Here is a 14,654-nt window from a genome sequence, read left to right on the forward strand (position 1 = left end):
TCATGCCATGAACTGCAGGCAAGGCACTGGCAGGGTTTGCACTGTTCGCGACCATTTAAATGTTTGAAATAAGAGTAGCTGGCTCTCCTCGGCCATCGAAATACATTGACTGCAGTAGATTGTGGATAAAAGGTCATGACTGGCCGCAATTTGGTAATTTCTGGACACATTTCAGGACAGCTTCTTACCTTCCCGTTTTAGTAACCATTCCTATCTTTCGCGATGTTGACCAACCCGTAAAATTCCTGATAAGTCCACGGATTAACATAATTAGTTGTGTTGACTAATTAATTACAGCATGTGTGTATGAGAGATATACGTCCTTGTAATGGAGTGTAAAATAAATAAAGAGTCACAGAGGCTAGGTTAGGTTATATAAACCATTTATTTATTTATTCCGATCATTCAGAGCATGAAGAAAGAAGAGAAAATGATAGAGAAAACAGTGTGAAAAACTCAGAACCTATGGGTCGCCTGTGATTTGTCCTGCTGATCACCGATGCGGGGGCATATAGCCTTGACCAAATAACTCGTTAGCAGCTCTTATGATATGCTAACGAGATATTTGGTCAGGGCGATAAGCCCCCGCGTTAATGAAGGGGAACAGGAAGGATATAAACTGTTTTCTTTGAAACACTATGACGAGTTAGCGCCGGTGGTAAAGTAATAGGTACAAATGTGACACAGGTAAGGCTTATATAATGAAAAAAGGTCAAATACACGACATTTATTGATCATATTCATGACTTCTAGACGAATAATGCTTGCAGTACCCTGTGGTCTATGTGAGTGTTTTGCTTACGCCGCTGGCGTACGTAAGGGAATCATACACAAGTAAACTTAGTGAACAGTTTGACTTTTGACCATATGTTGATCATTTATGTAAGGGTATGGAGGTCGTACACTGTACTAGCTCCATGGGTAGCTCAAACCTCATTACATATCTTACACCGCAAACTTGATAGACTTGGGATTGGTCCCATTGCATTTTCTTAGATGCATCGGAAGTTGCAAACTGAAGTGTCAAAAAAGAATCGTACATTGTTATAGTCACGTGTCATTTTGACTCATCCATCATTCATCAATTTCTACTTAAATAAAAGAAGTCGAAACTTCATCTACGGTGGCTAAATATCATAATTATCAGATATATCGCTGAAAACTAAAAATTTTAGACTCCTCAGAGCCGATCTAAACTCCAGCTATTATAAATTAGAAATTATGTACGATATTTAGATCGGGCTTGGATATATTACACAAATGTAGTTTAGCTTTCTAAACTTTTGGCTAAACCATGAGCTTGGCTAGCTGGGCGAATCTGTCGCGAATTATGTCATCGGAGTTACGTGCGACTTGGAAGGTGATATCCATAGAAATATATGGATCACCACATAATACTAGTTTGTCAGAGATGTGGCTTCTTGGACGGCTACAGTGGTAAAATAATTTCAAACGAAACGCCTATTTCTAATGTAGTTTAAGTTCGCAATGCTCGCTTTAGCACGTTGTAGGTTATTGTCATGTAATGTCATGTGACTCAGAAGGTGAGATATGTCGATCAATGCAAGTGAGTTTTCAGGGTATTTTCACTTATACATGTAGTTTCGTGCACGGTTACAGCCGTAAAACAATATCAAACGCCTATTTCAAAAGTTGGCACTGGCCCCCACCACCTTAGCTGTGTGAAAGGTTGGAATTAAGTAAGTTAACTAGATGATTCCACAACCAAATGTTCTGATTCATATTTAACATTTTCTCTTCCACTCCTGACATTGTCAGCTTTTTAAAAAGCTTTCTGTGATCCACATTATCAAAAGTCTTTTGGAAATACTCTAAAAGACAATGTTTTTGTAACAGATGTGTTACTATTAGTTTTTTTCTTCATAGCAACTTCCGGCCACTCGATTACTAATCGTTCTTTCAAAGGGGAGCACAGGGCGTTGTCTACATGTCCGTCCCCAGGGGTGGGTAGGTGTTTCGTTGTATCGCTAATAAAGATATATTCTACCAACCTTTGGTATTTCGGTCTTAACTTAGCACTGCCCTTGACAATCTTGCGTATACGTTTTATCAACATGCTGCGTCTATTTTGAGTGCGTAATTAGCCAAAGTAATCAAGGGTAAATTACTAATCTGTGGACGCTCTCACCAGATTATCACCGGATTAAATTTGACAAAGTCAACAACGAACGCACCAGCAAGGTATAACTGAAGAAAGGGCTGAAACTCTCAAAAGCTGTGTCCAGAGGTGGTCCGTAAAACTAGTGGACACTTTATATTCATGTATTCAGAAACAAACAGAAGGCAAAACAAACTTGAATATTCATTTGTAAACGAACAGGTCGGAAAGGAGGACCTCCCAGGAATGCGTGGTATGTGTTCAACACACCTTGGTAACGTATCGGAGATGTGTTTATACTCTTCCTGCTGGCCCGGCAAAAACCACGTTGGTCGACGTACCTAACACCGCATCGAAGTGAATCAGACTTCACGGGTATATTGAAAAATTCCGTGTTAGTCGAGAACAAGAACAGAAAAGACTTTATTAACTCGACGTTCGAGCTCGCCTTTAACTTGTCCAGTTTATCAACTGCGTTCTTGCAATACGTACACTTTTGTATTAGTCTTCTTTTTCAAATAACAAAAGACATGTTTTACATACGACCGCTTGTGTGCTCTGCAGTACAAGCAGTTTTGTGGGTTGGTGACTACGTGCCTGCAGATTTTATACACCGCGGTATTTTGCTTTGAATTTTTCAATTGACCCCATGTGCTAAGTTAAAACACTAACAAGAAGGTCGAGTGTTCTCTCTGCAAATCAAGTAGCATTTCGAACACGAACGATTCGGATATCTTGACCTCAACATTACTAGCTACGCAGCTCGAAAGTTATGCTCGGAAACAGGACGGGAACATTAGTCAAAGCCGGATTTTGCATGGAAAGCATGCAATATACTGCATACTGCTTATGCTCCCTTGGGTCTGAGACTCCCGCCCTCTCGGCCATAAACGTCATTGAGCTGCCAAGAATATGATAGTGCAGTCACGTGAATCTGTGTATATTTTGATACATTATTTTATCAATCCTTATACTCAACTACCTAACGCATCAAACAAGGGTCATGTCAGGTTCTTAGGACGTTCTCCAAAAGACATATAATCGATTAGTGTCGCGGAATGATTTTCACCAGGTTTGAGAACTAATAAATAACTGGTCGTCAGTGTGTCTTCGCATATCAAATCGACAAGTGTATTAGTAACTTCAAGGGATCACATCGTTCACTGTAAAGTTGTTTTTATACAAAACACATTTTCGAGAAAGCTGATGTGCAAGGGAAAGACACAGCAACTGAGTCCGACGGAGGCGCAAAAAACAGTGCATTCGCATTTGTGTCCGATGTACACATCTCTGTTATTCCATTCTATCAGTCGACGAAGCCTACGTCAAATTGTAGTGAACTCCGAGCAAAGTCCCACATAACATGTAAAGGCGAGCCAGTGGCCATATGATGATGGATTGCATAAACTTCGAAGTCTAACATCCTAAACTGTAAAGCTGCGGTTTTTTATACAAAAAACACATTTTTGGGAAAGCGAATGTGCGAGGGAAAGACGGGGAAAGACACCGCGATCGCGCGACTGAGTCCGACAGCGGCGCAAGAAGTGTTTCCCCGACAGTCAGACATATACAGTATGCTATATCACGCATTTCTAAAGCGTGTCCAAACGTTGACATAAAAAGATTTATCCAAAAGGTTTTGATTATATTTGAGGTCAAAGGTCACTGAGGTCATGTGACATTTTGTCAAAAAAATTGTATTGCTAAGTTATCCCTATATACCAAAAATCAGACCTCTAGCTCCATTGGCCCGCTCAAAATTAGATATGTGCATAATTAATGAGGTACAATATGTGGCGTCATATAGCTGTTCCATTATAACATATATGAAGGGTGTAGCACTTGTGGTTACTGAGTTATGGACAAATATGTATATTTGAGGTCAAAGGTCACCAAGGTCACGTGACATTTTGAAAAAAAAATAGTATTGCTAAGTTATCCCTATATACCAAAAATCAGACCTCTAGCTCTATTGGCTCGCTCAAAATTAGATATGCGCATAATTAATGAGGTACAATATGTGGCGTCATAAGCTGTCCCATCATACCATATACGAAGGGTGTAGCACTTGTGGTTACTGAGTTATGGACAAATATATATTTTTGAGGTCAAAGGTCACCAAGGTCACGTGACATTTTGTCAAAATATCTGAGATATCTGCGTGAACGGATGGACTTACAGACGGACAATCTATAAGCCCCCTGGACTTCATCAGTGGGGACTAAAAACTGTGTCACTGCATCCTTTTTGCAATATGAATACGATGAGAAACTAAATTTTTATTTTTCTTGGCCTTATACATGGGAGTCTATGGACTGCCTTATACATGGGAGTCTATGGACTGCCTTATACATGGGAGTCTATGGAGACTGCCTAATACATGGGAGTCTATGGACTGCCTTATACATGGGAGTCTATGGACTGCCTTATACATGGGAGTCTATGGGGACTGCCTTATACATGGGAGTCTATGGAGGTGAAAACTAAAAAGTCCTCTAACACGGCCAAAATTGATCGCATTGTGAAACAAATCGACGTGCATCTGTATGGGGCCAAATTGATCGCATTGTGAAACAAATCGACGTGCATCTGTATGGGGTAGGGAACTATCCTTGTGCAAAGTTTGAAAGAAATTGACCTGGGCATGTCTGAGATATCTGCGTGAACGGACGGACGCACACACGGACGCACGCACGCACGCACGCACGCACGGACACACGCACGCACGGACATGACCAAACCTATAAGTCCCCCCAGACGGTGTCCGTGGGGACTAATAAACCATAGCAAGAAAAACCCTGTGCTGATCCCAAGACAACCCTACCCCCGCCCCCGGGGACGGACATTTGGAAGTCTCCTATGCATTACCCTATCTTTAGGCTAATCGTTGATGTGACCTCAAATGACCTTGTTGTAGGTCACCGCTCGCGCACCACTAGGCAGCGTGCGTTGCCCATGCTGTACAGAAACGACGCGTATGAGCGTCGCCACTGATTGGAGAGAGCCACATGCACTCAGTTCGCTTTCGCGAGGGTCGATGATTGCAGTTCAGACAAACTGACTTTCTATGTTATTGTACAGGGGCTTCTTGAGCCGCCGGGAGTTGGTCGACGTCGAGATCTCGAGATAGCGGAGGCAAAGCTGGCAGCTGTTTCCGACTGTCAGGAAGTTTGTTGATAGAGGGAGTACGCGCGTTTGGGAGTCCTGTCATCTGGTTGTAAATATCATGTGGTTGTTGGCTGTGACACACCCATATTTGGTTATGTTTCGATGTCAAAGATCAGAGTTGAAAGTCCAAGCATTCTTGATACCTTGTGCTAGCTCTGGTTGTCAAAGCACGTTTTAATTTGTGCCATTTCGAAGCAAGTGAGTACAAGTATAGTAGTATGTTCGATTCTTGATCGTAGGCTTGTAACACAAGGATACGATTTCTCATATATCTCTGGTGTTAGCATGCAGGCGGTTTTAAAATTCAGAGGTCTTTAAAATTCAGAGGTCAGACGAAACCAGGTCTACATGACAGTCCGCCTCTGACTGTGTCTACATACATCAGTCATCATGATCGACCTCGACAGATTCAGCACTTTAGTGTTTGATTGTTATGGTCCAAAGCCGTACAATGCTACTGTGCTTGCTTTTGTATTCATGGCACTGCTAAATATCAATAGCAAATCTCTTAGCAACATTTTTATCCGTATTGAAACCAATGGAGGTTTGACTTTTCCAATTTAAAAACAAACAGTTCGAAGGACCATTAGGTAAGACAAAATGCCTGTGTTAGACTGATCACTTTAACCTTAGGGGTGTAACACACAGCAGTATACACTCTTCTACAATCGTTAAGAGCAATGATTGTTAGCGTACGTGTCTCTTAAATTCACCAGATGTTTCACAGTTGTGTCAAAAGAGTCAAAGAGATGTCTTGAAACACATCAAAGTCTACTTATTTACAAACATTATGGTGGTTGGCCTTGTTTTATATTATCACTTTTCTCTTGATAGGATGCATGCTTCAGTAACAATGGTCGAAAATGCTCAAAGCATTATACACCTGTTTGCATGGACACTCCTGCGCATCTCTCTTAGTGTGCTATGGCTGTGACTTCTACGTTTTCCCAGTGGTTTTTCATCTTTCTATGCTATCACTAATTGATTTAAGTTGCCTAATCTAAATTTTTTGCAGGAACTGCATTTTGAGTATGCTGAGTCACCATGTGTCACCTGGTTGCACGGACACTCCGGCGCATCTCTCTTAGTGTGCTATGGCTGTGACTTCTAAGTTTTCCCAGTGGTTTTCATCTTTCTATGCTATCGCCAACTGATTTAAGTTGTCTAATCAAATATTTTTGCAGAATCTGCATTTTTAGTATGTTGAGTCACCATGTGTCACCTGGTTGCACGGACACTCTGGTGCATCTCTCTTACTGTGCTAAGGCTGTGACTGCTAAGTTTTCTCATTGGTTTTCATCTTTTTATGCTATCACTAATTGATTTAAGTTGTCTAATCTAAATTTTTTGCAGGAACTGCATTTTGAATATGCTGAGTCACCATGTGTCACCTGGTTGCACGGACACTCCAGCGCATCTCTCTTAGTGTGCTATGGCTGTGACTTCTAAGTTTTCCCAGTGGTTTTCATCTTTCTATGCTATCGCCAACAGATTTAAGTTGTCTAATCAAATATTTTTGCAGAATCTGCATTTTTAGTATGCTGAGTCACCATGTGTCACCTGGTTGCACGGACACTCTGGTGCATCTCTCTTACTGTGCTAAGGCTGTGACTGCTAAGTTTTCTCATTGGTTTTCATCTTTTTATGCTATCACTAATTGATTTAAGTTGTCTAATCTAAATTTTTTGCAGGAACTGCATTTTGAATATGCAGAGTCAGAATGTGTCACCTGGTTGCACGGACACTCCGGCGCATCTCTCTTAGTGTGCTATGGCTGTGACTTCTAAGTTTTCCCAGTGGTTTTCATCTTTCTATGCTATCGCCAACAGATTTAAGTTGTCTAATCAAATATTTTTGCAGAATCTGCATTTTTAGTATGCTGAGTCACCATGTGTCACCTGGTTGCACGGACACTCCGGCGCATCTCTCTTACTGTGCTAAGGCTGTGACTGCTAAGTTTTCTCATTGGTTTTCATCTTTTTATGCTATCACTAATTGATTTAAGTTGTCTAATCTAAATTTTTTGCAGGAACTGCATTTTGAATATGCTGAGTCACCATGTGTCACCTGGTTGCACGGACACTCCGGCGCATCTCTCTTACTGTGCTAAGGCTGTGACTGCTAAGTTTTCTCATTGGTTTTCATCTTTTTATGCTATCGCCAACTGATTTAAGTTGTCTAATCAAATATTTTTGCAGAATCTGCATTTTTAGTATGCTGAGTCACAATGTGTCACCTGGTTGCATGGACACTCTGGTGCATCTCTCTTACTGTGCTAAGGCTGTGACTGCTAAGTTTTCTCATTGGTTTTCATCTTTTTATGCTATCACTAATTGATTTAAGTTGTCTAATCTAAATTTTTTGCAGGAACTGCATTTTGAATATGCTGAGTCACCATGTGTCACCTGGTTGCACGGACACTCCGGCGCATCTCTCTTAGTGTGCTATGGCTGTGACTTCTAAGTTTTCCCAGTGGTTTTCATCTTTCTATGCTATCGCCAACAGATTTAAGTTGTCTAATCAAATATTTTTGCAGAATCTGCATTTTTAGTATGCTGAGTCACCATGTGTCACCTGGTTGCACGGACACTCTGGTGCATCTCTCTTACTGTGCTAAGGCTGTGACTGCTAAGTTTTCTCATTGGTTTTCTTCTTTTTATGCTATCACTAATTGATTTAAGTTGTCTAATCTAAATTTTTTGCAGGAACTGCATTTTGAATATGCAGAGTCAGAATGTGTCACCTGGTTGCACGGACACTCCGACGCATCTCTCTTAGTGTGCTATGGCTGTGACTTCTAAGTTTTGCCAGTGGTTTTCATCTTTCTATGCTATCGCCAACAGATTTAAGTTGTCTGATCAAATATTTTTGCAGAATCTGCATTTTTAGTATGCTGAGTCACCATGTGTCACCTGGTTGCACGGACACTCCGGCGCATCTTTCTTACTGTGCTAAGGCTGTGACTGCTGAGTTTTCTCATTGGTTTTCATCTTTTTATGCTATCACTAATTGATTTAAGTTGTCTAATCTAAATGTTTTGCAGGAACTGCATTTTGAATATGCTGAGTCACCATGTGTCACCTGGTTGCACGGACACTCGGCGCATCTCTCTTACTGTGCTAAGGCTGTGACTGCTAAGTTTTCTCATTGGTTTTCATCTTTTTATGCTATCGCCAACTGATTTAAGTTGTCTAATCAAATATTTTTGCAGAATCTGCATTTTTAGTATGCTGAGTCACCATGTGTCACCTGGTTGCAGGACACTCTGGTGCATGTTCTTACTGTGCTAAGGCTGTGACTGCTAAGTTTTCTCATTGGTTTTCATCTTTTTTATGCTATCACTAATTGATTTAAGTTGTCTAATCTAAATTTTTTGCAGGAACTGCATTTTGAATATGCTGAGTCACCATGTGTCACCTGGTTGCACGGACACTCCGGCGCATCTCTCTTAGTGTGCTATGGCTGTGACTTCTAAGTTTTCCAGTGGTTTTCATCTTTCTATGCTATCGCCAACAGATTTAAGTTGTCTAATCAAATATTTTTGCAGAATCTGCATTTTTAGTATGCTGAGTCACCATGTGTCACCTGGTTGCACGGACACTCTGGTGCATCTCTCTTACTGTGCTAAGGCTGTGACTGCTAAGTTTTCTCATTGGTTTTCATCTGTCTATGCTATCGCCAACTGATTTAAGTTGTCTAATCTAAATTTTTTGCAGGAACTGCATTTTGAGTATGCTGAGTCACAATGTGTCACCTGGTTGCACGGAGTCATGTGGTACATCTCTCTTTCCCTTATAAGGCTTTGTCATCTAAGTTTCTCCTTGGTTTTGCTCTTTTTATGCTATTAAAAAGTGATTCAAGTTTTGAAATAAAAATTTTATGCAGGAATCTGCTGTTAGATCATGCTGAGTCAGAATGTGTCAACTGGTTGCACAGAGACTTTGCAGTGGTATAAAACTTGCTAATTAAGGGGCGCTGCACCCAACACAGGGTATTTTGCACCAAAATAACTTTTTTGTAGACATTCATTTAATTTAATGAAATTGTTAACCCAAGATTAAAATATTATTATTTGGGTTCATCTTCAAGGCTGTCAAGCAGTCGTAGCTTGCTTGATACAGAAGTGTTAATTTTTGCAAATGTTTGCAAATCACCCAATTTCCTGGCTTCACTATTCTTCCAATTTCAAGATTTCCAAACAATTTAACTCCATACTGACTTGGTCAAACTTTCTTAAATTTTCCCATTATTTTTTTTAAATGTTGTTAAACAAAACTTTTTTGATTGGCAATAAAGTTCTTACACTTTGAATAAGAGGCATTTTAATTTGTATGAGGATCATGTACTGTAAAATATGTCCTGATGTAACCTGCCAAAAGAAGGAAATGACGACCATGTTAAAAGTGATATTTTATTCAAATCATATATGTCACTGCCCATTTAAGACAACTGTTGTCAGCTCCACTTATATATATATATATAACCAATGCAAGACTTATATCATTTTTATATGCAAAGTAAAACATAAACTGTGTCTTTTGAAGGTTTATGGCATGTCTAATTTTTAATATGAAACGTCGTGTGAACAGTGTCTATTCATTCTGATGTAATAATGGATTTTTGTTTGTGTTGACAGTATCTTTGAATGCTATAACCCTGCCTTAACAACAGATGGTAAGAAGTTTGTTTTGGAAGAGGAATGTGAAAGAAACGTCAATGTAAGTAGGGTATTATGTTCATATGTTGCTTCTCACATTGGTGTACCATTTTGTAGTTACAACTTGAGCTGTATCATGTGAATGGTTTTGGGATAATGGTGTAAGTTATTATATTACAACTCAAAAAAAATTTAGAGGGCCTGTAATGCTTACTTTTGATATTTTTTTCATTATTTATATTTGTCCACTGTAAGTTGTTATTTTACTAGAAAAAGATTGCTAACAATCAATATTTAGCTTGTCAGCATAGCATTTGTATGTGTGATTGCACTGGTATTGGAGAGCAGCCGTAAGGACTTGTTTTAAGGTGGTTGGAAAGGCTAGAGCATCAGTTATAAACTCAACAAAACTATCAAAGTATAAAAGTAGTCAACATTCTCTGTGGAATAAAAAAAACTAGACATTTGGGCACAAAGGCATTGCAGAGTTATAGCCTGTTGAAACTTCTGAAAAACTGACCAAATAAGAAGAAGTTGGGGAGTCCTCAGTGTATTAACTATGGTAGAGGTCCCCAATAAAATGTTTAAAAAGGGAAAGTCATTATTTGCTGTTTTTCAGGAAAGTTTGACAAAGTGGTGCTTGCATTCAGAGTGAGTGACTGCTATTGTAAATTCATTTTTAGATTTTTGAGTGTCAAAGAGGTGTCAAAAGTGAGATTAACCAAAAAGACTGCTCTGTGACTTCAAAAGAGGTGTGCAAATATGGCTTGTTTTCAACAGTTTTGACAGAATAATAGTTTTCCTACATAATTATATACCAATTTATCCAACTTTTGAAATGAGATATGGACATGGAATTTTTACAGCCTATTAACAAGGTTACAGATAAGATGTGTATGGCACAATTTTCCTGTATTTGAAGTACTTTTTGAAAAATCACATTTTGAAATTTGAAAGAATTTTTAATAATTTTTTGATATGTAAACCCATGTAAAATCATAAAAACAAATTTTATTTACAAATCCTGCCATGCAAATCTTACAATTAATAGTGTCAACATATTTATAACTAATTTGGTAATATTAATACTATCCAATTATTATTAAATTCAAATATGTAAAAAAATATGAAAAATTAAATTTTAATATTTACTGGTGTCATATTTCAAAATCATGGCTGCAAATATACAATTTTTATATTCTTTGGAGAAAGTATTAACTAAGAGACTTATCCTGAAAATTTGAACTAAATATCTTGATTCTACACTTGAAACTTGACATTAACTCTGAGAAAAGAATTGGTGCAAACATAGCCTTTCCAGCCACCTTAATACGGCTAGTTTTCAATCAGGTTCGAACCCACAACATACGGCATCAGTCGCCTAGCGGAGAGGCCACAGAGAGAACCGCTCAGCTAAATCCCCACTCTAAAAAGAGTGGTTCAATAGCCTGCTAAATTGTTACATTTTTCTGACTGAGACCGCTCCACACGTTGTAGAGTTCGTGAAGCACTCACTCACGCATGCTCACTTTCACACATCGCACATACAAACGTTATCGAAGCGAAACATCAGCATCCTGGTGCACAGTATACTGGGTAATCAGACTCAACAAGGAGCCACATGCATAAGCAGTGGAGGTCATCAACACCCGTGCTAAATAAGAGTATTTTAACAAATATTTTTTATTGCACACAGAACTCATATAATTATTGAACTATTACATTCTATTGAATTACATTTCCAATATTACTATGCACAAGTTTATTGGCTTGCCCTATCATGATATCATACATTTTATGACATTATCTACCACAGGTTTTCATGGGTGAAAGAAATATACAAAAATGTATTAATAGTTTATCTATATTTCTATTTTTCTCACTCAGGTTTGTTGTAGACTACATCACAATTGTGTTGTTGGAGGAGGCTGAAGTTTACCTTATGTCAAAGAAAAGAATGGTTATGCTTGGAGAAGCAAATAAACTCTAGTATTGCCACAGAAATCTAAATGTACTGTTCTGCAGGGATAACCTTATTGACATTTGTCCATATTGTTATGAAATATTTTAAAACTTAAATTTTAAGGCAATTATTGTCATATTTAACCAAAAATATCATGCAAAAGTTCTGGTCAGACACGTTAATATTGATTATACATGTCCCTTAGGATGACAGCAATAAGATTTTGTAAAATCTATTTTTTTCTTCAAAACTCCTTGTCAGACTTTTTGATATTCAGTATACAGGTCCTTAGGATGACTTAAGTCAGATATTTTTATACAGTGAGGAAATGCAAAGTTTTGTATTTTTGGAGCAATTTTTGTCAATTTTGGTCAAAAAGTGCTTTTGTCTAATTGGTGTTTATCTGATATCTTTGCATTTTCTTATAAAAATCCCTGGAGACTACCTAAGCCAAATCATTTTTCAAACTGGGGGAACCCATGATTTTTTATTTTTGGAGCCAATATATTAGTCTGCAAGCTTGAATGACCTATTCCAACCCTGAATACCTTGTAAATCAATTTTGAAGACACTGAAAATAATGTAGTTTTATTTGTGCCAATTTGTAGTGAAATATGATTTAGAAAAAAGTTATGAGGCTATGTTTTATGTAGTGGATCAACTTTAGCAAATATTTAATGGAGGAAACCCCATACACTGATGAGGGATTTCAATCCACAAGAAGGCATATGGCAAGATGCACCATACCATTATATAAAACTGACTCCACTTTATTTGTATCAGTTCCAATCATTTTGTTACCTAAACAAAAAAACCTGTCATGGTATCACTTAATTAAGTAAATCTTCACAAAGATGAAGGCAGCTGAGTGAAATCATGTGTAGATTGAATAAGATGAGTGATGAATGATAATATCAGGTCACTTCACCACACAAACAGAATAAACAACGATATTGTTGTTGACGACCTATCCCTCTGACATCATATTGTTTTTTGATCAGTACACTGCATATATTTACTCCTTCCAAGGTTCGAATTTATCAGTTATCATTGACCAATTACCAGTGGTTGTCTGCTTTTGATTACAACTTTGAACTTGCAGTAGACAATGTTGACTTACAATATATTTTGCTTGCAGTAATTGTCAAAATATAGTTGCACATTTTTATCTGAAACCAAGAAGTTTTCACATTAATATTACACATACAACTAGGAAGTTATTGAAATCTTTCAATTTTTCTCTGACGTCCAACATTTGAAAGTTAATTGACCTGTTGGAGGTTTCCTTCTCACCAGTTTATTTGGTGTGTATATTGCACATTGTATTCTTGGCTCATCTGTGTATAACTTAACTCTGAGTAAATCTTAACATTTCAAGCAAGGACCATCAAATTTTACTGTTGATCTACAAAATTGAAAAGTGGCTGTTAAAACGGAATTCTGCCCATGAAAATTGAAAGTTCAAACTCTTTGCAAACACAATAATATTTTGAGTGAATAAGTGGAAATAGGAATACCTCTTTTTGTTTGTCAGATAGGAGCAATACTGTGCCCTTGGTGGTATATTTTTAAATGACTTGCAGAAATTGATATTTATTACAGTTGTTATTATTGCTAACTGTTGTTTTGCCTGAGGCACACACCTAGCTATCCTATGGATTCTCTTGAATATTATCACAGTACAGCTACATGAGCCACCAGGCCGCTGCTAGTTGAAACGCCTATTTGTAGGGGTTTTAATGACTGCTAAGCTAGGCGAATTAGTATGTAGATATTGTGAGTTCAAGCCCCATAAAATGCATCAGCAAGACTGCATCAAAGTTGACCACTTTTACTGTACATGTTGTTCACAAATTTAGTTCTAAGGCCATCAAGAATATTTTTATGGGTCTTTTAGAGTAATTTAACATAAAGGCCTGGGGGGTCAGAGGAATGTGAGGGTAGTCACTCAAAAAATTGAAAGCTACAAGGAGGTTGTTCAAAATTGGAGAGAAAGAAGTGGGTTGCTCAATTTTTGGTACAAAATGAATTGAAATACCTCTCAGATTGCACCATTTCATCAATTTCTCAAAATTCTTAATGCGACCCCCTGTCACTTCCTCTCCCCTGGGGTGTTCTGACAGTTTTACTTAGTAAAAACAAATAGAAAACACCTAATATTACACCAGACTGCATCAATGAACTCATTAATTTCTCAAAATTTCCGACGTGGCAGAGGGGACACGCCTCTCACACTTTTCCCCTGTGGGTGTTCTAACAGTTTTACACAAATTGATAACATCTCTCATATTGCACCAGACTGCATTATTGCACACATCAATCTCTCAAATTTTCAACACGAGAGGGTACAACTCCTCTGACACTGCCCCTCCCCCAGCCTCCTGACTGTTCTCCTGTACTTTCAAATTCTGCCCTGTCAGATATCTTAGTGGAAACCTTGTCATGATACCCATCCAAAATAAACAATATTGTATGGTAAACAATACTATATGGTTGGATAGTGGTTACAGCATGAGCTTTTGTATCTACATTTTTTTGTGACTTTTTGAATTTCTTTTTGCTGGTCACATCTTTTTCAACTGTCATGAGGTAACCGATGATATTCCAGCAGGATATGAAAGGTCTTTACTATTGCTGTAGTTTTGTAAATTTTACAAATACATGTCTTGGTATTTAACTGGTCTAAGTGGGGGGGGGGGGAGGGGAGGGATAGTCAAAATGTCTGTGTTAGAGACTGGGTTACTCAA

The sequence above is a fragment of the Ptychodera flava genome, chromosome 20, assembly GCF_041260155.1.
Source record: "Ptychodera flava strain L36383 chromosome 20, AS_Pfla_20210202, whole genome shotgun sequence".
Lineage (NCBI taxonomy): Eukaryota > Metazoa > Hemichordata > Enteropneusta > Ptychoderidae > Ptychodera > Ptychodera flava.